Source organism: Trichosurus vulpecula, chromosome 2 (assembly GCF_011100635.1).
Source record: "Trichosurus vulpecula isolate mTriVul1 chromosome 2, mTriVul1.pri, whole genome shotgun sequence".
In the NCBI taxonomy this organism is placed as follows: Eukaryota; Metazoa; Chordata; class Mammalia; order Diprotodontia; family Phalangeridae; genus Trichosurus; species Trichosurus vulpecula.
Window position 1 is genome coordinate 292,530,891 of NC_050574.1, and position 22,809 is coordinate 292,553,699.

Here is a 22,809-nt window from a genome sequence, read left to right on the forward strand (position 1 = left end):
ACATAGTGATGTCATTTTGATCCTCTTTGAGAATGAAGGACAACAACCAATCAGGATCAAATACAAACCCTTCTGTCTGGCTTTCAAAGCTCATCACAACCTAGTCCCTTTCTATCCTCCTTTCCCTCCATGCCCTATAAGGGCCAACTGCAGTGGCCTCCTTGCTATTCTTACAACTCTCTATTTTTCCACTCTTTGCCTTTGCACCAGTTGTTGCCTGGAATAATCTCCTTCCTCATACATGCTTCTTGGGATCCCTGGTTTCCTTCAAGATGTTGCCCCAGTGCTCCCTCCCTTTTACAGCCAGGCTTTCCTGATCCCCCCAACAGGTATTGCCCCCCCCCCAAAGCTGCCTTGTATTTGTTTTGTATTTATTCTGTATATATTTATATGTGTACATGCCCTCTCCCCAGTTAAAATGTAGATGCCTCGAGGGCAGGGATTATTTTGGCTTTTTTTTTCCTTTTGTCTTTGTGTCTCCAGGTGCTTAGCACAGTGCCTGGTTCATAGTAGGCACTTAATAAATGTCTGTTGATTGTTTGATTGAAAGAAGTTCTCTAAGGTCCCTTCTAGCTCCCACTCCTATAATTTTATTATCCTGAGGTGTAAGCCAAGCCTTAGACAGACTTCATCAGGATTATTTGAAAGCCAAATATGATCCCTTAGGGTTCAAATAGGTATTTTGGACTGAGAAGCAGCAACTCCTTATATCCAGTGGGGAAGGAAATGGCATTGCATTTAAAACAGTAAAATAGAAAAAAAAGATACATTGGATCCAAAATCTTTCAGTGGAAAGCACTAAGGTTATCCAGAAAAGGAGGGCTCAGATTCTCAAATCTTAGACTTGACTGTTGATTCATGTTGCTCAGGTGAAACTCCCAGATAGCTCATTGACCTCATTTTCCTGGGGAGGAGATGCTGATATGAATCACAAAGTACCAGTCTCACTGGGGATGAATGGCAGGCTCTGTCTATAGACTGCTATGTGGCAGAAGCCTCCAGGATGATGTAGCTGTGGACAGGAATTCCCTGAGAGGACTGAGGGGAGAAATGTTAACAGTGCTTGCTTGTGCTGAGAATAGTCAAATGCATTTACAAGGCTCATTTTCCCAGTTCATGTTCCTCTCTCCCTTATCCCGCCCCAAAGCAATATGATGCAATTGTGATAAATAATCACAAGGAACATGTATGCCTGCGTAAATCATTCATTATTATTTGTGTTTGGCTTGGAACCTTTGTCAACATACATCACACCTAATACTACTGCAAGCCTCAACTTAGTTCTTGACGTGTAGGGCTGTTTGTGAATTACACTAGTTAGCGTCTGCTGAAATGTATTGTGAATAGGCTATGTAGTCAGTTTGGAGAAGGAACACTGTGTATTCTCGGAGGACCTGAATGAAAACATGGTATCTAATATTTCAGTAAGCATCCTCACCAAAAAAAAAAAAACCATTGCAAAACCCTTCCATTAGGGCTGTTACTGTGTTACTGGAATCTTGGCAGCTCATTTTTGCCTTCTTGCTGGGAATCATCTGTAAAGTTATGGTTATGGTCATGTCCTAGAATGGTACTAATCACGGAGCCCTTTGTTATTTCTTTTCTCCCAAGGGAGAATATGTTAACGACTAGCTCAGAACCTATCATGAGAATCAATTTATTCCCCTCTGAGGCTTTAGGAGGGAATTTGTTCTTTTTAAATAATCACACATTCCTATCATGGTTGACCCCTTCCTTCTTTATAGATGAACCCAGACCAGAAACCATCAACTTGTAAAATATTTTCAGGGTCATTTCTTGGTTAGCGTTTATTACCAGAGAATGAATTGAATTTGCAGATGCTATGGGGTGAGCTTGTCTTTCTTAATTCAATACAAAACATCTCTCAGTATGAATAGCTTAAAGGTGATTATTGTGTTTTATATGGATCATAGATTTAGAGTATAACTACCTCAGTTTACAGATAAATTAATTGTAGTATCAGAGAAGTTAAGTGACTTGTTCAAGGTCACCTAGGTAATAATTTGAAGTTCCAGAATTCAAATCCAGGTGCTCTGACTCCACATTTCACATGATGACCTTATAAATAATAGTCTCCAAATGACCTGCTGTACTGCCTTACACCTAGTAGATGCCGAGTAAGGTTTTTTCCAAAGAATTTTAGAAAGATTCAAGATGGAAAATGGAACTTTCCCCCATATTCTCCATGCTCCAACTGAACTGGTACACCTACCTATTCTTTATAGTCAACGCAAATGCTTTGTCTTATAGGACAGATCTCTCTGATGCCTCTAGTTGGTAATGACCTCCCACTACTACCCTGCCCTCCTGGGAACTCATGGAGCTCTTTAATTACAGCTTCTTTATACATTCCTCATACACTATTTTGTGTATGTATCATATTCACCTGTAAGACAAAGTTTCATGAGAGCACAGATCTTGTCTTATCTAAACTTTGTATCTTCCTCAGGATCTTACTCAACATTCTGTACCCAGTAGGCACTTAATAAACATTTACTGAATTATATTGCTGTTGAGAGAAATATCCCTCAGTATGAGGTCCTTGGATGGTGGTGGAATCCTAGGATACACAGTGGAGGCAAGGACTGGGAGAGCCATGATAAATAAGCCTGAGAGAATAGGGTAGAAGGTCAGTATGGGAATGGGCATGGCTCAAGAGAATGGTCTAGTGCAAAGGTTCCCAAACTTATTTGGCCTACCCCCCTCTTTTAAAAAAATACTTGAAGCGCCCTCCCCCTCCCAGAAATCAATTTTCTTTCTTTATTTCTTTTAAAAATTTATTTATTTTTAGTTTACAACATTCAGTTCCACAAGCTTCTGAGTTCCAGATTTTCTCCCCATCCCTCCACTCCGCCTTCCCCAAGACAGCATGCAATCTGATATAGGCTCTACATATATATTCACATTAAACATATTTTCACATTAGTCATGTTGCAAAGAAGAATTATAACCAATGGTATGAACCACAAGAAAGAAGAAACAAAACGAAACAAAAAAGAAAGAGAGAAAATATCATTCTTCGATCTGCATCCAGACTCTGTAATTCTTTCTCTGGATGTGGATAGCATTTTCTACCATCATGAGCCTTTTGGAGTTGTCTTAGAACCTTGCATTGCTGAGAAGAGCCATATCTATCAAAATTAGTCATTGCACAGTGTTGCTGTAACTGTGTACAATGTTCTCCTGGTTCTGCTCCCCTCACTTAGCATCAGTTCACATAAGTCTTTCCAGGTTATTATGAAGTCCGTATCTTCCCCATTTCTTATAGCACAGTAGTATACCATTACATTCATATACCACAACTTGTTCAGTCATTTCCCAATTGATGGGCATACCCTCAATTTCCAGTTCTTGGCCACCACAAAAAGAGCTGCTTTAAGTAATTTCGTACGTGTGGGTCCTTTTCCCATTTGTATGATCTCTTTGGGACACAGCCCCAGAAGTGGCATTGCTGGGTCAAGGGTATGCACATTTTTATTGCCCTTTGGGCATAGTTCCCAATTGCTCTCCAAAATGATTGGATCAGTTCATGACACCACCAACAACGTATTAGTGTTTCAATTTTCCCACATCTTCTCCACCATTTATAATTTTCCTGTTTTTTCATGTTAGCCAATCTGACAAGTGTGATGTGTTACCTCAGAGTTGTTTTGATTTGCAGGAAATCTACTTTCTTTAACCCTTTAATGCATCATTTGAAAATATCATATATATATTTAAATGACCCATCTTAAATTGAATAATTTATTGTAAATTTGTGCAGTTTTTTTCCTGCATTTAAACTCTGATGACACAATATTGCGTCATGTAATGGTACAATATTGCATTGCAAACAAGTCATTACACATACACATTCCTGCCAGTGCATGCTGGACTTCCTGACAATGTGCAACATGCTCAGCTGCTAATACTTGCTTGTTATGACCCGTTGATGGACTTGACCACTGATTGGTTATAACTTGCATTTTGTGTGCATATTTGAAAACTAATATTATCACTACAACTTTAACTCTGTTACACAACGGATGAAACGTATGAACGGTTTTTCAAAATTTTCTCCTCTTTTTTCTTATGCTTCCATCACCCCCTAATTTTTATTCAACACCCCTGAATTGCACCCGAGGCTACTACTGCCCCCTGGATCATTTCAGTGCTCCCCGGAGGGCAGTATCGCCCACTATGGGAACCTATAGATTCTAATGTGATATAATACAAAGAACATTAAGTGGTAGTCTAGACTCTTTCTTATCTGTGTGACCTTGAGTAAAATGTTTTATCTGTCTGCAATTTAGTTTCCTTAGTTGTTAATTCTGGGGGTTGGATCTATCATGTCCCTTCCCATCTCTACAGACAGGCTAAACCAGTTAGACCATAACCAACAGGCCTCAAATCGGTCAGTGAATCAGGGAGACATCTACCCCAAGCATGTGAAGATTTCCTCTGGCATAATGGCTGGATGAGAACAAATTTGTTCCAAATGGCCATGAAGGTACCTGCTACTTATTACCTGCCTTTGGACAAATCACTTAACCTCGCTCAATTCCAGTTTCTTCATCAGTTAAATCGAAGACAAGACAATCTATAAAGTCTCTGTCTACTCTGTCTATGAACCTTTGTTTCTAGTTCACAGAAGCGAATGGTCAAAGGCAAGCAGCAAGAAGAAAATCCACAAAAAACAAAAGGGTAGGGTGAGGCAGTAAGGAACAGCAACCCACACGGAAGGGGAGCCAAGAACTCTTCAGATAAAGGGAAGGTGAGTAGTAAACAAAGTTTGGAGGACTTCCTTGAAATACACTTTGGGTAGGCCCACTGTTGCAACCTGACACAGTCTCAGGAACATAACATATGGATGAGAAAGGTCTTGCTATTATAGACATTTCTAAAAAAAGACCCGAGACTCATATTTATTCATAATCAACACACAGATCACACTATGCATTTGAGCAACAGGGTCACGAACTCAGGAAGGTTTCTTGGACGAGGTGTGAAGAGTCAGCAGCACTAAGACCTTTTTTCCCCTTAAAATCAAATTTATCGCTATCTTTTCTTTTTTATATTGTCTAAATATCTCCCCTATATCTTTCTCCCAGAGAGCTAGCCTATTTAAGAAAGAAATTTTCAAAAAGATAAATGAAAAAAGGAAGAGGGGGGGAACCTGCCCCCCAGCCTGGAAAACTGATCACTATAATGACAAAAATCTGACAATGTATGCAATGTTCCACGTGAACAGACCACCGCCCCCCCCCATCCCCTCCGTAAAGGACATATAACACCTTGATTTTTGTATCACTCTTCTGTCTCAGGTAGGAAGCTTTTTATCTACACTCTACTAAGGCCGGCACGGGCCCCAAGATGGGGCCAGCCAAGGGCTTGCAGGTGGAAGTCTATTAAGTAGATGTGCCTGGTCAGAACGAAGAGCACGAGCATAGGATAAAGATAGATGGGGACAATGTTATAGTTGAGACCTGAGCACCGGTTGTTCTGCACATTAAAGCAAACAATAAGCATATTTGATAATTGATATTTACATTTCTAAGTTGAGCTGTCTCTTTAAGAGCTTTTCTTCCATTAGAGCCCTTGGAGGTCATCAGCAAATGAAAGTACACATGGATTTCCACAGCTATATCACATTTCACATCTTCATTTCACAGGGGGGAGCCAGCATCATCCAGCACTTTTGCGTGCTCAGGGCACAAGGTGCTGGTTTAAAAGCAAACAATTACAACCTTAAGAATAGGTATGTAAACGTACACACGTATAAATATAATTCATGGTTTTGTTAATTGTTCTTCCCTTCTGTGGATATTAATTGGCATTTAATCTTTAGTCATAGCACTCATACAATGTAATTACAGATATTTGAGGAAAGTTAGAGAGAGCCCTGTAAAACTTAAGCTCTTACTTCTTCCCTCAGTGGAGAGAAACAGGCCCTTTCTCTGGTGTGGTTTTCTCTTCTTGACTGGCAGATATTTTCTCTAGCCAAAGGAAGCCAGCATTTGAAGATAAAACCCCTATTATCTAGTATAGATATGCCAGCTCAATATTGCAATAATTTTCTTTCCTTTGCTTTTTTCCCTCAAGGGCATCCTATGTGATTATAACTTGTAAGTATATTTCATAGATGAGACACTGACAAAAAAAATTCCCAGAATACAATAATAAAAAAATCCCAAACGCCAGCAGCCGATTTCACTTGCAACCTCTCTCCTGTACTGGGGATAACACAAAAATGCTATTGACAAAAGGTGGTCAGAGAATTACTGCCTATATTGGGACAAAATTGGGGGTGGGTGGAAGAAATGGTGGGAAAGATCTCGCTGGGAGTGTGTGAACAGAAACTGTTGGATTTTCCTTTACAAGAATAAAGAAGAGTCGCATGTCCTTAACTACCAGAGATGAAGGAAATGTGTTCGTAACTCTCAGCCCTTGCCATATGTATCATCTGCAACGAGGAACTTTTCTTCAGTGACAAATGTCATCTACTGTGAGGGATTTCAAAAGGCACTTCTCTCCCTAGGATGTGTAGAATAATAGGAAGAGCTAGTCTTTCCTAATTTCTGCTTTCATTGGGCCACTCGACAAGCTGTACCTTTAACCCTCTACCCCTGGAATCATACCTTAGAGAGAGCACCAATTTGTAACAAATATACACTGGAGGCAGCAGGCAACAGGGGAAGAACATTGGATTTGGAGTCCCAAGACCAGCGACTCCAACTACTACTTTTTTCTCTTATTGAAGTGACAGTCTCTCTGGCCTGTTGCCCACTTGTAAAATGAATAAGTTGGACTAGGTAACATTTAAGGGTTCTTCTAATCCTAAATCTATGATGTTATGATCATTTTATGAAAGTGGAGAAACAATTGATCAAGTAGAAATGATGATAATAGGATTATAGACTGGATTTTATGGCCTTTCAGTTGTGTCTGCCTCCTCGTGATCCCATCTGGGGGTTTCTTGGCAAAGATACTGGAGGGGTTTGCCATTTCCTTTTCCAGCCCATTTTACAGATGAAGAAACTGAAGCAGAGAGGAGTGACTTGTCCAGAGTCACACAGTTAGTGTCTGAGGTTAGATTTGAACTCAAGAAGATGATTCTTCCTGACTCTAGGCTCAGCACTCCATCCACTGTACCACCTAGCTGCCCCTAGCTAGTCTAGACCTCTCATTTCACAAAGGAGGAATACTTGTTGATTCATTGACTGATAGAGGCTCAGAAAAGTTATGTGACTTTACAAAGGTCTCATGGGTATAATAAAGCAGCATAGCTGGGACATAAACTCTGACTCCCTAATTCCAAGTCTACTGCAACCCTCTGCTCTTCTTTACATTCATATCATTTGGATGTGATTCATCCCTTCCTAGCTAAAGACAGATAGATGGTGCAGTGGACAGATTGGATGCTAGTCCTTGAGTCAGGAAGACCTGAGTAAAAATTGGCCTCAGATGTTCCCTGGCTGTGTGGCCTTGAGCAAGTCATTTAACTTCTATCTGCTTCAGTTTCCTTGTATGTAAAATGGGGATTTTACATACCTCCTATGGTTGTTGAGAGGATCAAATTATGCACTTAGCACAGTGTTTGGAACATAATGGGGTAGCTAGTGCAGTGGATAGAGTGCCAGGCCTGGAGTCGGGAAGACTTGAGATCAAATTTGGCCTCAGACACTAGCTGTATGACCCTGGACAACTCACTTAACTCTGTTTGCCTCAGTTTCCTCATCTTTCAAATCAGCTGGAGAAGGAAATGGCAAACTATTCCAGTGTCTTTGCCAAGAAAACCCCAGATGAGGTCATGAAGAGTGGGACGTGGCTGAAATAACTGGAGAACAACAAAAACTAGAACATAGTAGTTACTTAATAAATGCTTATTCTATTCCTCCCTTTCCCCTTCCTTCTCTGACTATAGGATCCAATTCTCAAATTCCTAAACTGAAATTAGGATTCTCTAGTGGAACACCCGACTTTAGTTTTTCCATGTGAGTTTCTTCTTTCCAGTTTTCAGTCCTAGCAATGATCACAGGTGAGGAACCTACGGTCTTGAGACCACATGTGGCCCTCTAGGTCCTCAAGTGTGGCCCTTTGATGGAACCCAAACTTCTCAAAGGGCTGCTCTTGGGGACCTAGAGGGCCACATGTGTCCTCAAGGCCACAACTTCCCTTCCCCTGAAGCTATATTTAAGCTCCCAGAATCAGGACTGCTTCATTTGAACAAATTGCTTTCCACAAAACAACCCAGTGAGATAAGTGGGATCATAGGATCACAGATTTAAAGCTTCAGGGGATCTTAAAGGCCATCTAGTCCAAATTTCTCATTTTTACATATGAGGAAATTGAGACCTAAAGAGGGTTATGTGACTATCTACACAGCTAATAAATGTCAGTTAAAATGAATGAATAGATGAATAACTAATAAAACTTTTCATTAAGTGCTTACTATGTTTTACACACTGTGCTAAGTACCAGAGATATAAATACAAGCAATCAAGACAGCCCCTTATCTCAAGGAATTTATATTGTAATAGAGGACGAGACTACATAAAGGGGATCTGGAGAGGGGGCTGGAAGTGCACACACAACTGTGTGACTTGAAAATGGCCTGGGAGTGATATGGAGGCCTGGTTCTTGTAAGATAAGGGAAAACTTACCTATCAGAGTCCAGCATCCCAAAGGCAAGAATCCAAGGTTTCTGTGGCAGGAGGATGAGGATTAGGATGATGGCTGAAATGGAGCCTGAAATCCAAACTCTAGGTCCAGACTTCTTTCTGCTAGCTCACAGTGTCTCCACTTAGTCGTTTTGCTATCAGAGGCATGGAATGCTCTGGGAATGACAGGGGAAGGGAGGCACAGATGTTACCTTTTCCACAAAAAGACCTACTGGTTTGTTGTTTTTGGGGGGAGGGGGAGCAGCTCCAAGGGGGAAGAAGATTTCATTGCTATGTGTGAAATAGAGATTAACCTGGCCTGGGTTCCATGAGCAAAGAGGCAGAAAAGGAGAGGCACTGGCTGCAGTGAGTGTCTTATGGGTGTTCATCTAGACTGAGAGAGTTCAGTTAAAGGCCATATGTTTTAGGAGAATTCACAGGTGAAAGTCAGTCAGTCGATAAACACTTATTAAGTGCCTACCCTGTGCCAGTCACTGGGCTAAGCCATGGGAATACAAAGAAAGGCCCTGCCCTCAAGCAATTCACAATCTAATAGGGGAAGCAGCATGTAAATACCTCTATAGAGGATAAATAGAAAATAATCAACAGAGGGAAGGCACTAGAATGAAGAAGGATTGTAAAAAGGCTTCCTGTAGGAGAGGCCTGCACAGCCTGTGGCCCATGGGCTGCTTACGGCCCCCAGACCTCTTGTAGCGTGCCAAAGGATTTTGGGTGGCCTACAAAAAATGTAGAGGAAAACATCCTCTACATTTTTTTATGGGCTGCCCGAAGTCCTTTAGCACATCTATGGGCTGCAGGTTGTGCAGGACTGCTGTAGAAGGTAGGAATTTATCTGGGCCTTGAAGGAAGCCAGAGAAGCCAGAGGATGGAGTGAGAGATGTTGAATATAGAAGTGGAGTAATAATAATTGTATCTAATATTTATGTATACCCACAGAGTAATGCCAGATGACCTGGCTACATACATACATACAAACACACACACACACACACATACACACACACGCAATTTAAAGTTTGAAAAGCTCTGTGCACATTATGTCATCTGAGCTTCACAACAACCTTGTGATAATATTGATATTATTACCTACTTTGGCAGATGAAGAATCTGAGGCTTAGAGAAGCTAAGCTAGCTAGCAAGTATCAAAGGTGGGGTTTGAGTCCATCGTGATGAGACTCTCTTATTAGCCTTTTGACAGCCAAATTCAACTGCATCTAGTAATGTCCATTACCCAAAATTATCTAATAATATCTATTATTGAGAGGGGTGAGATTCCTCTCAAGAGCAAGGACTTTCCTACAAAAATAGAATTTTTGTAAGTTGAAGTTAAATTTTTTAATGTAGGAGAGGAATTTGGTCCAATGCAATTCAATTATAGAACAGGGTTCAAATATATCTGATTATTTCCTAGATCAGAAGTGTCAAATTCTCTGAGTATGGCCAACATAGATTAAATGTTGCATACAAAAGATTAAAATGTATTTGGGATATATTTTAACATAATAAATAAAAATACAATACAACATAGATAATGTTCATTTGTATTTTTCTAAGTCACTATGCATCTCGCAGAAATGGTTTCTATTTGAGTTTGACCATTCCTTAGCAAAACTGGAAAAGAGACTAAGTTGCTTTTCAGACCTCACTATGACTCCTCCCTTTCAGAGAAGACTCCTTCCTGGCACCCATTGACCTCGTGCTGCCCATTGACTTCCCAAGACTCCCATGCCACTGATGTCCCATCCTCTACTTCAGGGTTACAGAATATCATGCCATTTGTTCCTCACAACGACCCTGTGAGATGGGCACAATGGATACTACAAATGAATATGAGGAATATGCCGGGTGTAGCCTTTGAGATTTCAGGGTAGTTGAGTGTGGAGGCTGAGTACCTGAACCCTGTGATACATTAGAGATTAAGCCACCCCGGGGAGGGTGAGATCATGTGAACACAGAACCTAGGAGCTCCTCCCGCTATATGGGCATCATGGTGTGTGTTTAGGAATAGGGCCCGTGGCCAGGTTACTACAAACATCCATGCTGCTTATACCAGCATGGAGCGAACAATGAGGAAATGCAGAAAGATAAGATTTTGCTAACAGCTTATCTAACTGGTGAGAAGCTGTGCTTGCCTACTGGGTTTCTGTTTTAGAAAGGGATTATGGAACACTGGGCAGCCTAACATATATATCCATTCTGGTGGACTGCGGTATCTACATAGACAATAATGTAACCCGCCTGTGGCTGGGGGCCTTGCTTCTTTACTAGCCCATTAAGTCCCTTCAGCTTTATGGCTGACAGTTCTAGGGAGTTTTCTTAAGGTCTATCTCTAGGCATAGGGCTTTTGGAAAAGGAAGGCTGGTGATATAGACACACAGGAGAGGTGGCCCTGGGAAAGTTCTTCCAGTGCCCAGTCCCTCTGGCCAAGAGACTTCTGATTTCAGTAGCAGTGAAGCCAGCTGACTGGAAAGGGAGCAAGATGAAAGAGTAGCAGAGACACCAGGGGGCAGGATCAAAGCTGGGTGAGGCCTGAGACAGCCAGTAAGAATTGCACCTTGAGCAAGGTCCAGGCTAGGTGAGGGAGTGAAACACGCTTCCCACCTTGCAACAGTGAGAAGAGAAGGTTTGATCAAACCCCTGAATTGTCTATTTATTTCAAATCTATATTGAAAAGGGAGCTGATAAAGGTCAGGTTCCATGATGGGGGTGGGGGAGGACTAAGATGGCAGCTTTTCTGAAATAGATGTGTCAGATATATACATTTACACATATATGTTATTACATTTTAATCATTATTTTTACCTAATCCAATCAAGCAGTATATTAATATGATGACTTTACATAGAAGACTTTGGCAGGAGTAAGCAGAATGAGGGTGTGGGTAGTAGGATAAGGACTGATGAGTTATTGACCAGAGGTTTCATAACCTGGTGTCCACACACTTGTTCTTTTAAAAAATATTTTGATATAACTGTATTTTCATGTAATTAGCTTCTTCTGCAATCACGTAATTATGTATATATGTATGTATATACACACATCTATATGTATTATACACACATCCATATATATATATATGTATAAAATTTTATGCATTTAAAATGGTATTTTGAGAAGGACTCCATAGTCTTTACCAGATTTCCAAAGGGTCCTTGACACAAAAACCTAACCTAATTGGTTAATCCACATCAATTCTAGACTAAGGAGACAATCTGGAACAGTACCTAGGAAAGGGTGGAGCCAAGAGAGAGACATACAGGTCATTAGAGCCTTAGTGGGGCCTTGGGAGCATGCCTCGTACCCCAGCATCCCCTCTGTTGTTTGCTGATGTACCAGACAAATGGGATGAGCACAGAACAGTGTATTATGCCCTGGTCAATAGTAGTCACAGTTCCCAGCTCTCTTCATTTCTGGGTATACTAAGTCCCTTCCTGACCCCTTCCTTTATTTACCTGACCTAGTTAACTGGTATAACACAAAATAGGTAGCTATCTTTATGGCATGACTTTCTTTAGTGGCTTCAAAAGGGTCTCATTTATCCCCAAACTCCCTTTGTAAGTCTGGCCAGGAATCTGAAATTTCCACCACTTTTGTCCCTCTTACAATAATACAAGTTCCCCTTAGTGAGATTTACTAGCACTGAAAAGAGACCAGTCTAACTATCCAAACAGGAAAACAAACAAACAATTTGATGAAAGCTTTTCAACATTTGAGTTAAGTCCACCAGTACATATATTATAGACAAATACTTCTGAGGTGCAGTGAGCTGGGGGTCCAGACTTGAATGGGAGAAAGAGAGCAAGATCAATTATCTTTGGGACATTTTGCAGCATCTTCAGTAATCTCAAGATGCTCCCTGACATAGAATCCATTTTTTAAAAAAAAATCAGCATTTTTTAAATTCAATTTTATTTTATTTTCAGCTCTGATTACCCTCTCCTACACTTTTCTCTTTTGCCTTCTCCCTTCATGAGAAAATGAGAAAACAAAACCAGTTACAAACATTTATGATCGAGCAAAGCAAATTCCTGCATTGGCCATGTCAAAAATAATAACAAACAAAATCCAAAAGCCTCATTTTGTACTCTGAGTCCATCGCCTCTCTATCTGAAGGCAGATGGTACGTTTGATCCTGAGATCTGGAACTATGGTTATTTTAAGTGTGTTGATCAGAGTTTCTAAGTTTCTCAAAACTGTCTTTACAATTCTGTTGTTATTGCACAAATTGCCCTCCTTGTTCTGCTCACTTCATTTTGCATCAGTTGATACAAGTTTTCCTGGGGTTCTCTGAACTCATCTCCTGAAGAAATTTCTTACGCAATAGTATTCCATCACATCGGTACTCTTGTAGTGCTGATAAACTCCCTAAAAGTCTATCTCATGGGAAGTCTACTATAAGTGCTGCTTGGTGAACAATGTAGAGTTATAGGATAACATATCTGAAACTGGAAATTACCTTAGTTCAATCTCTACGTTTTAAAGGTGGTAAAATGAAGACTGAGATGTTAAACAGCTTGCTCAAACTTAAACAACCAGGCAGGATCAGGAGATGACCAAGACCCTCTGGCTCTACATCCAATACTTTCTACTGCATCCCATTAGCCACATCAGCTAAGAAAAAATTGCATTAGAATTGTGAAACATAACAGAATCTTAAGAATTAAAATTGTACCTGACCCAAGGGGGAATGAAAGAATACACGATAGACATAAGAAACCTATTGCATACTGCCAATGATGATTTGGATTCAAGAAGTAGAACAGATGTTATTCCAGAAAGGAATGCTCAGAAAAGGAAGTGGTTTGATTATGTAGTAAGAACAGAAGGCTATAAGATAGACAACTTGAGTACCCACAAAATGTTAAAAGATGTAAAGGAAGGCCTCTACTATATTGGCTTAACCCACCATAAAGGATTTATGGAAAGACAAGAGTTGCACAGGATGAGAATGTGTGGATAGAATGCAATCTACACTATGAATAGAAGTATCCAGATCACCGTGTTGAAGGACTGAAGAAATATCTTTCTCTCTTTAACTGAGGCATTGAAGGCCTCAGTTAAACGAGAATTTTTTTTTAGTGTATTTTTTTTTGGAGGGGGGAAGGCAGAGCAATTGAAGTTAAGTGACTTGTCCAAGGTCACACAGCTAGCAAGTGTGTCAAGTGTCTGAGGCCAGATTTGAACTCAGGTCCTCCTGACTCCAGGGCCGGTGCTCTACTCACTGTGCCACCTAGCTGCCCTAAAAGAGAATTTTTTAAAGAGGGGTAGTACTTTAAACAATCATAAGCCAATAACACCTTATTATGAACTAATTGAGCAGACTAGCATTAGTTATCTAATATTCTCTTAGGACAGAACAAGAATATAATGGGTTGGAGAGCAGAAGAAAAATGTAAGAGAATCGTTGGGGGTGGGAGGACTTGTTTGGGGAGCACAGACCTAAATGGAGAATAAGAGCAAGTGGCTTGGAAAGTGAAAAAGCAAAACAAAGTCACTGGGAATCTGAGTGGAGGCAGTTGGCAAAGGGAAGAACAAGAGAATCTTAAAATCTGTCTTTTCCTCTTTTCCCATTATATTGAGATCTGGCCTCAGATCTAACCAGAAATGTTAAAATTTGTGTTATAATTGAATTGCAGCTACCTCCAGCTTTCTCTTCAGTGTCATAAAGCTTCATGTCACTTTATCAAAATCTGGCTCTAGTTTTACAGGAAGGGTTTGGGGGTGTGAGTGTGACAGGGTGAATCCCTCCTTTGCTATGCTATATAAGCCCAGTAGAATGTAAACTCCTTGAGTGCAAGGTCTATCTCACTGAAATATTTACATACATACAGAACAGCGTTATATATTAGGTGCTTTTGGACACACTTCTTGACTGATAAGTATATTGCTGAAAAATAGATTGCATTGGATTTTCCCTGGCATCCACGTCCCTCCCGGAGAAGAATTTAGGCACTTGGGGAGACATAGAAATTCTCTTTTGAGGCTACTAATGGGAACCCTGATGTACTGTAGCATTTAGCCATCCTTAATTCAGTTGATGAGAAGCTGGAACTAATGAGGCCAACATCATCGGTTGTTATGTGAGTCACAGCTAATTTTCTTACAAATATTCTGAGGAACAGGGCATAGATCAGGGCTGGGGAAACACATGTGGCCTTCTAGATCCTTGGGTATGGTCTGTTGACTGAGTCCAAGTTTTACAGAACAAATCCTTTTATTAAGGGGATTTGTTCTGTGAAGTTTGGATTTGGTCAAAAGGCCATACCTGAAGACTATTCTTTTGGACTGACAGCCTAGATCTTAGGTGGATCTTAATTCAGGGCTATCAATCGCTGGAATTGCCATTGTTGGACCTACTTCAGCATTGGCATGCCATAGTTATGTGCTGCATTTCTTGTCTTATTTTTTGAGCTACTTTCTGGACGCACGTCCTCCAGTGCCTGTCTGTAGAATAAAGACATCCTCCAACTCCATTTTTGCTTCTTTCTCTGACATCTTCCTCAGCCCACAGATCTGTTTGGACTTCCACTTCTTCCTTTTTTCTGACCATGGCCACTGTTGGCCAAGTCCTAATTGTGATTTCACTGGCAAAATCACATCCCAGAAAATTCTATAGTAATATAGTTTGAATGCATGAGCATCCATATGTGATATCAGTTTTCTTATTCTTAAAGCCTCAGAGCCAGGTGGGAAGAATGCCTTCCCTTTCCTTTTCTTATGCCAAAAGTCTGGCTCCAGTTTTCCTTAGCATTTGACTTTGCCAAGCTTACCCTGATAGAACATTTTCATTGTGCCTTTTCTTTTGGTCAAATCCCCTTGGCCATTAAATGAAAGAAAACTCCTCTGAATGTTATTGCTGAGGAGCTCGCAGCATGTTTACGATATATATGTGTCTCTTCCTGGCTGACCTCACTGAAGGGGGCTGCTGGTTAGCCAGGGACCCATTTAGAGTGGCAGGGGATGAGAAATTATAGACCATCTAGCCTAACCTCAGAGGTAGGCAAGATCCGAGAGACATTAATAAGGAATGAGATCACAAAACATCTGGAGAAATATGAGCTGACAAAAACTAGCCATTGTGGTTTCGTAAAAGGGTAAATCTTGTTTGACAAATCTAGTGGAAAAAAAAGAGGAGATAATGTAGAAAGCAGAGGGTTAGGAGGCAGTGGATATAAACTACTTGGATTTCCTAAAGGTATTGGATAAGCTATGCCGAATTGCTATACACACTGTTCTGAGCCTCCGGCTTTTCTAGAAAAGGGGCATATCCATAAAGAGCTCACATCAAGCAGCAATTAACCTCTCTCTTACCCTTCTGGTGTCATTGACGCTCTTAGGAGTTTTATATTTGATTAGTCATAATGGATATCAGCTGAGTTCTATCTTGGCTACTTTGTCAGCAAGTGATGTCATAGAATTCAGGGTTCTTGGCTTTGTAGGCAGGATACTTGGGGGATTGGGTCGGCTTGGTGTGCCAACTTAAGTTTTTCTATTAATTCTCAGGTAGATCCATGGAGAAAATGTATAAGGAAAAGGATCCATAAGATCCTTCTTGGAGAAAACTCAACTAATTTCTTTAAATGTAACTCTTGAAACCTGCAAATGGTACAAACTGGTGAGAACAAAAATGTGAAAAGGAGAATGTGTTCTTCTGTATCTCAATGATTGGTAGGAACAGAAGGGATCAGTTTCCAAATTGTCTCTTTTCTCTCTGCTTTTACATCATCTATCTGGATTAGACAGCTTCTCAGGCCAGATGGGATGGACCTTGAGTTCCAGCCTCATGCCCCCATTTATGAAACCTATTTTAGCCATTAAAGACAGAAACATTTCTTTCCCCATTATACAATTTGTAGAAGTGGATCAATAAATTCACAAGCATTTATGAACCACCTACTGTGTACCAAAGAGGTATGGTAGGCACTGGATCTAGAAAGACAAAAATGAAATGGTTTCTGACCTCAGGGATCATAGATAAATCATCATAGCTCTTCAGCTGGAAGGGACCACAGAGGCCACTGAGTCCCCGTTCTCCATTTTCCAGATGAAGAACTGAGGCCTAGAGAAGCAAAGCGACTTCCCCAGGATCACAAAGGTAGTAAGTTTTAGAGATCAGTCATTCTGCCATGATACCTCTCTTACAACTTATTGGGAAAAGCAACTTGTAAGCATATAAATTTAGAAAAAGTAAATTGAAAGGTAATTTCCTGGGGGAAGGTGCTAGCCATTGGGGGAATGGATCAGGAAAGTCCACATGTAGAAGTGGGTGCTTGAACTGAGTTTTGATTGTCAAAATATGTGTGTTTGTATGTTTTGGGTCTGGCCCCCACCCTTGGTGCTTTGACCAAGGGTTCTTTCCCCTAGTCACGCATCCTACGTTATGGACCAGGATGTGGGTACTTCACCAACTACAGGTTTGCTTTCTTGCCCTGGTCCATGAGATCTAGATGTTCGTTTATGTTTAATATGGTAATTCAGTGAGCTTCAGAAATCTCTAAGATTCTATGAAATAAGATACATTACCTAAAATAGAAAAGCAGAGAAAATCAATAAAGTTTAATAGCAAAAACTTAAAACCCATGGCCAAAACCAAACTATTAACCAGCGTATGGGGATGGAAGGCTATAATTCCACTTTGGAGGAATAAACCACTATCATAGATTAATAATTTGCTCCTCTGATGATCACGAAAGATGCAAAATTTCGATGTCTAACTCAATGATGTTTGCCTCAGTAATAGAAAGTGATCAGAAATTTACTGCTTCTGTAGCTTCTGTAGAAGGTGCAAGGTCTACTCAGGGTGGTCGAAATATGCCCACAACATGTCTATCCTTTTTCTTCGTCAGGCATGGGAATGAATGAGTAAATGAAAAAAATTAAGCTTTATTATATGCAAGGAACTTATTTAAGCAATGAAGATATAAATAGAAAGATAAGAGAGTCCCTGTCCTCAGGGAACACACAATATAGAAGATATAAATAGAAAGATAAGGGAGTCCCTGTCCTCAAGGAACACACAATCTTAATATCAAGAGACAACACGTATAAGAAGTTTCTTTTGTAAGATAGGAAAACTAAGTGTTCCTTGGAGTACAATGGCAAAGCAGATGTTAAGGCATCTTGGTTAATGGCATCTCCATTGACAAGGCTATATCTATTTCTGATGCTGATCATTTGAAAAGGCCTAGCACTTAGGTAACAGGAATTTTCTTTTTCTGCTCTTCAGCAGCTTTGGCTGCTGCGGGGGTGGGGGCTGCAACATCTGCAGAAGCAGCTGATCTTTATAAGGTAGCATTTCCACAGGGGTTTCTCTCTTAGAAGATAGATATAGGGCCTGGGCTGGTAGCAAAGGCTGGTGGTCTGAGGGGTGCTAGTAAGAGTCTGGCGTTCATAGTAGCCAGGATGATAGCCAATAGGGTTCTTTATGGCTGTGGGGCCAGACTAGAGCTGAGACTGGTGGTCCAGGTAAGTGTATCAGCCAGGTAATAATGACAGTATAGACAATAATTGTGAATATGCCTATGTAGTTCTGTATCACAAAATATGAGACTCTCCATATTGAAGGTAGAAGAAGTAAATCATTTATTCAGACACCAGAAAATCAGATCCCCAAACCAAAAAGCCCAATCCATCATAGCAGCAAAGAATTCAATACACAATAACATAGCAGAGAACCACTCCATCTCAAAGCCATCAGCCTCCCTGCTGGGGCCTTCCCACAAACACACTCTCAGCCACCACACGTCTGCTCTTTCCCTCAGCTCTAACTGCTCTCTCTGCATTTCCTGTGACACAACTTCCTTTTCCTCTCAGCAAGCTCCTCCCACCAGATGTCACTTGGGCTTCCTGTGATGTAAGCAGGTCACATGGCCTAGTAATGGGTGGGAAAGATCTTCAAATCTAAATTGTCATTACATTAAGGTACTGCAATTCCTGGGGTTCTTAGACTTTGCTTCCTGGGCAGTCACTACCGGGGTCCAAAGGTGAAGTGTTGAATAAGGTCATGGTAGAGGTTTGATCTTCTTGGCACATAGTGCCTATTGTTTGTCAAGATGCAATGCTGCTTTAGCTAGGTTAGCTTGCCAGCCCTGTTAGAAATTGGTTGGCAGTTGTTAAGGTGGTGATGCGGCTGATGAGCTCCTTCTCCTCAAAGCTCAATGTCTTAGGAAGGCTACTGACCCAATTATAAGAAAGTCTGGGGTCGCTGCCCTCAAGGAACTTATAGTCTATCAGGAGAGACAACTTATGCACGTATGAAGACTAGATGGCCTCCATGATCTCTTCCATAAATCTATGTTCCTATGACAAAATAAATAAAGGTAATTTTGGCAGAGGAGGAGCACCGAGAATTGGGAGAGTCAGGGAAATCCTTATGTTGGACTTAGTTATTTCCATATTGTCTTCCTTAGGGACTATATTTGCCTTTCTTCCTATTCCTATTGCTTAGAACAAAACAGACACATAATAAATGCTTGTCAACTGACTGATTATAGCAGGTGGCATCGGGGCTGTGCTTTGAAAGAAGCTGTCCATTCTTAGAGGTAGAAATGAAGAAAGAGAGCATTGGAGGCCCTGGGGCAGTTTTTGAAAACACTTGGAGATGTGAGATGGAATGTTGTATGTGACGCAGAGCAAGAAGGCTGTTTTGATTGTACTGTAGTGTGTATGGGGGGAATAAATTAAAATAAGATTGGAAAGGTAGGTTGCTAGCCAGGTTGGAAAACACTTTAAATGCCAAATAGAGGACTTGCATTTGATCCCAGAGGAAATAGAGAGCTATTGGAATTTATTTAGCAAGACAGGGGCATGGTGAGATTCACGCTTTAGGAATATCAATCAATGTCTCAAATACGATGGGTTTGAATATGAAGTGACAGGGCATAGGGACAGATAGAAATCCCCAAATATCTTTCGCCATTTTCTCCCTTCTCTTTTTTTTTCCCTTCCTTCTTTTTAAAACTAAACCTCAGATACATCTAAATGTTTTATGTGCTTACTCACATTCTCCCTTGGACTGATAGAAACTCTTTGATCCCAAGACTTGTGGGATCATGAAGGATTAGAGAAGCTTTCTAAATACTTTTGTTTTTTTCTAAAATTATTCTGATTTCTTCATGTCCTTTTGAAGGCTGAGGTGAAAACTAAGTACATTATTCCAGGTATAAAGAAGATTTATTGATCATAAAGATACTTAAGCAATCCTATACAAAAAACTGTAGATAATGGATTAGCCTTTTGAGCTTCATCGAACATGTAGAAAGTAAGTAGAAAAGTTGTCATTAAATATGAATAAAACTGTAGCCAATAACAATAATGATGAAAGAGCATATTTCTATAGCACTGTAAGGTCTACAAAACTGCTCACCTCACAGCAACCCTGCAAAGCTGGTAGTACAAATAGTATTATACCTATTTTTTAAAAATATTATTTTTATTGTGAATTATAAAATAAATAAAAGACAACCAAATGAAATGAGCATTCCCCCATAGAAGTTAAGACAGAAAAAGAGGAGGGTAAATGAAATTACAAATCTTTTCTAAGTTCTATTTGCTTTCCCTTTTAACATGTAACTTTCAGAGCTATCCTGCTTTGTCTGTGTTTCCTTCTGGCCTTCCTTCTGTTCTCTTCTGGCTATTTAAAATATGCTTCAATTATCCTCTTTCTTTTTATTTCTTTTTCTTGTGCAATCCTATTGCTATTCCTCTTCTTCTTCCTACCCACTCCCCAATTAGAAAAGCAGCAAACCATTATCCTTGTAACAAACATGCGTAGTTAAGTAAAACAAATTCTTATATTGGCTATGTCCAAAAATGTATGATTCCTTCTGTATTTTTAGTCAATCATCTCTCTGTTAAGTTTTATCATCAGTCCTTTGGAATTGGGATTGGTCATTCTGTTGATCAGAGTTCTTAAGTCTTTCAAAGCTGTTTTTCTCTACAATGTGATTAATTTGCAAACAGTTATCCTGATTTTGTTCATTTTGATTTGCATCAATGTATACATCTTCTCAGTTCTCTCTGAAACCATCCCTTTTGTCATTTTAAAAAGCAGTACAACAATATTCCATCACATTTCACATAATATAATTTGTCCATCCCTTTAATTTCTCATTTTTTGTGACTTCCCAAAGAGCTGCCATAAATATTTTGAACATATGGATCTTTTTCTCATTTTCTTTAGTCTCTTTATTATGATTTAGTCTCTTAAGTATCCTACTAGTGACATCAGGAGGTCAAAAGGTAGTTACAGGTGAGTGATTTTTTGAGTACCAATTGAGAACTTGCCCATCAATATCTTAGTGTTCCTGTTTTCTCTTTTTAAAACTCTTCCAGCAATTGTCACTTTCATTTTTGTCATCTTAACCAATCTAATGGGCGTGAGGTAGAATTTCAGATTTAGATCTCTCTAATTTTTAGTGACTCGGAGAATTTTTTCAAATGATTCTTGATGGCTTGGATTTCTTCCTTTGAGAACTACCTGTTCTGTTATATTTATTTTGCAGATGAAGAAACTGAGGCTCATGAATCACAGAGCACTGGAACTAGTGGGCTGGATATGTTGCCATCTATGCTTTATTCATACCTATTGGAGAAATTTGTTGTTATTGTTGTCATTCTCGAAGAAGACCAATGACATCATGAGGGTGATGTCTTGCTTGACTTGCATGTGAATTGGATTTAAGAGGCAGAGTCGCACAGTCATCATTTCCTCCAGAATTGTCAAAGTCCAGTGGTAAGATAAAAGTCAAGATGACTGGTGATGGCCCAGGATGCAGTGGGTGACCTTGGCCTTTGTAAATTAAGGTGAAATTTACCCTAGTCCAACTAGTCCAATCTAGTCCAACTCCTCCGTTTTATAGAGAAGGAAACTAAGGACTAGACAAGTGAGGTGACTTGTTTAATGTTTTGTAGCTAGTTAGTTGTGTTGTGGTTGTTCAGTCATTTTCACTCATGTTCCACTCTTTGTGACCCGATTTGGGGTTTTATTGGCAAATATGCTGGAGTAGTTTGCCATTTACTTCTCCAGCTCATTTTATACATGAGGAAATGGAGTCAAAGAGGGTTAAATGACTTGCTGAGGGTCACACAACTGTTAGGTCAAATTCAAACTCAGGAAGAAGTGCTTCCTGGGCTTCCTAGACGTCCCAGTTAGTAGTAGAACTGGGATAAGAATCCATATCTCTTGATTCTGAAACAATTGTTCCTCCCACAAAACAAAGACAATACAATATTGTACTCACAAATAGTTATGCCCAATAGATTTAGAGTATTGAAGTGTCAATAATCAGACAATTGGATTTTCCTTATAGCATGAATCCTTGTGAAATTTTTCATAAACTGTTGAATACTGATGAGCAAGATAAGATAAAAGCCAATGGACTCTATTTATTATATTGAGGAATCATTGTTGTAAACACAATCAAAGTTCAAATGATCCAAGCATTTTCAGAATGCTTTGAGAGTAACCTGTGAGATATATGACCCTCTGCTCTTCCCCTTGGGAAGCTTTTTCCCTAGGAATACATCTCATGAGAGTACTCCAGCAAGTACTGTTCAGTGAATATCATAAAATTTAATGTTAGCTGTGTCAGCTGAGACAGAAGTGAGGCAATCTATTGAATCAAAATTTTCTGTTTTTACTGTGGATGCTTTTATTCATTTTGAAACGACTGTCTTGGGGGAAAGGGCAGCCATTATTAAGCTGTATTTACTCTCTAGCAAGTAAGAATGAATTGGCCCATAGGGAAGGTGACATGTGTCCATGTTTTCTCTCATTGTAAGACTTTTCTGTGACATGATAACCTTTTCTTGTAGTATTTAAGGATCCTCTTGGAAATGGAAAGGTTCTTTTTTTTTAAACTGTTTCCATCAGAACTTTCACTCCTATGTTATCTGAAGACAGAAAAGTAATAATAATAATGATAATAATAACTAGTGCTTTTTAAGGTTCTGAAAAGCACTTTAAAAATGCTATCTCATTAGATCCTCATAACAACCCTGGGAGGGAAGCACTATTTTTAATCTTCATTTTACAGTGGAGTAAACCTAGGTGGATACAAGTTAAGTGATTTATCCAGGACAATACATCTAGTAAGTGTTCAACGCAGGATTTTAACTCAGGTCATTC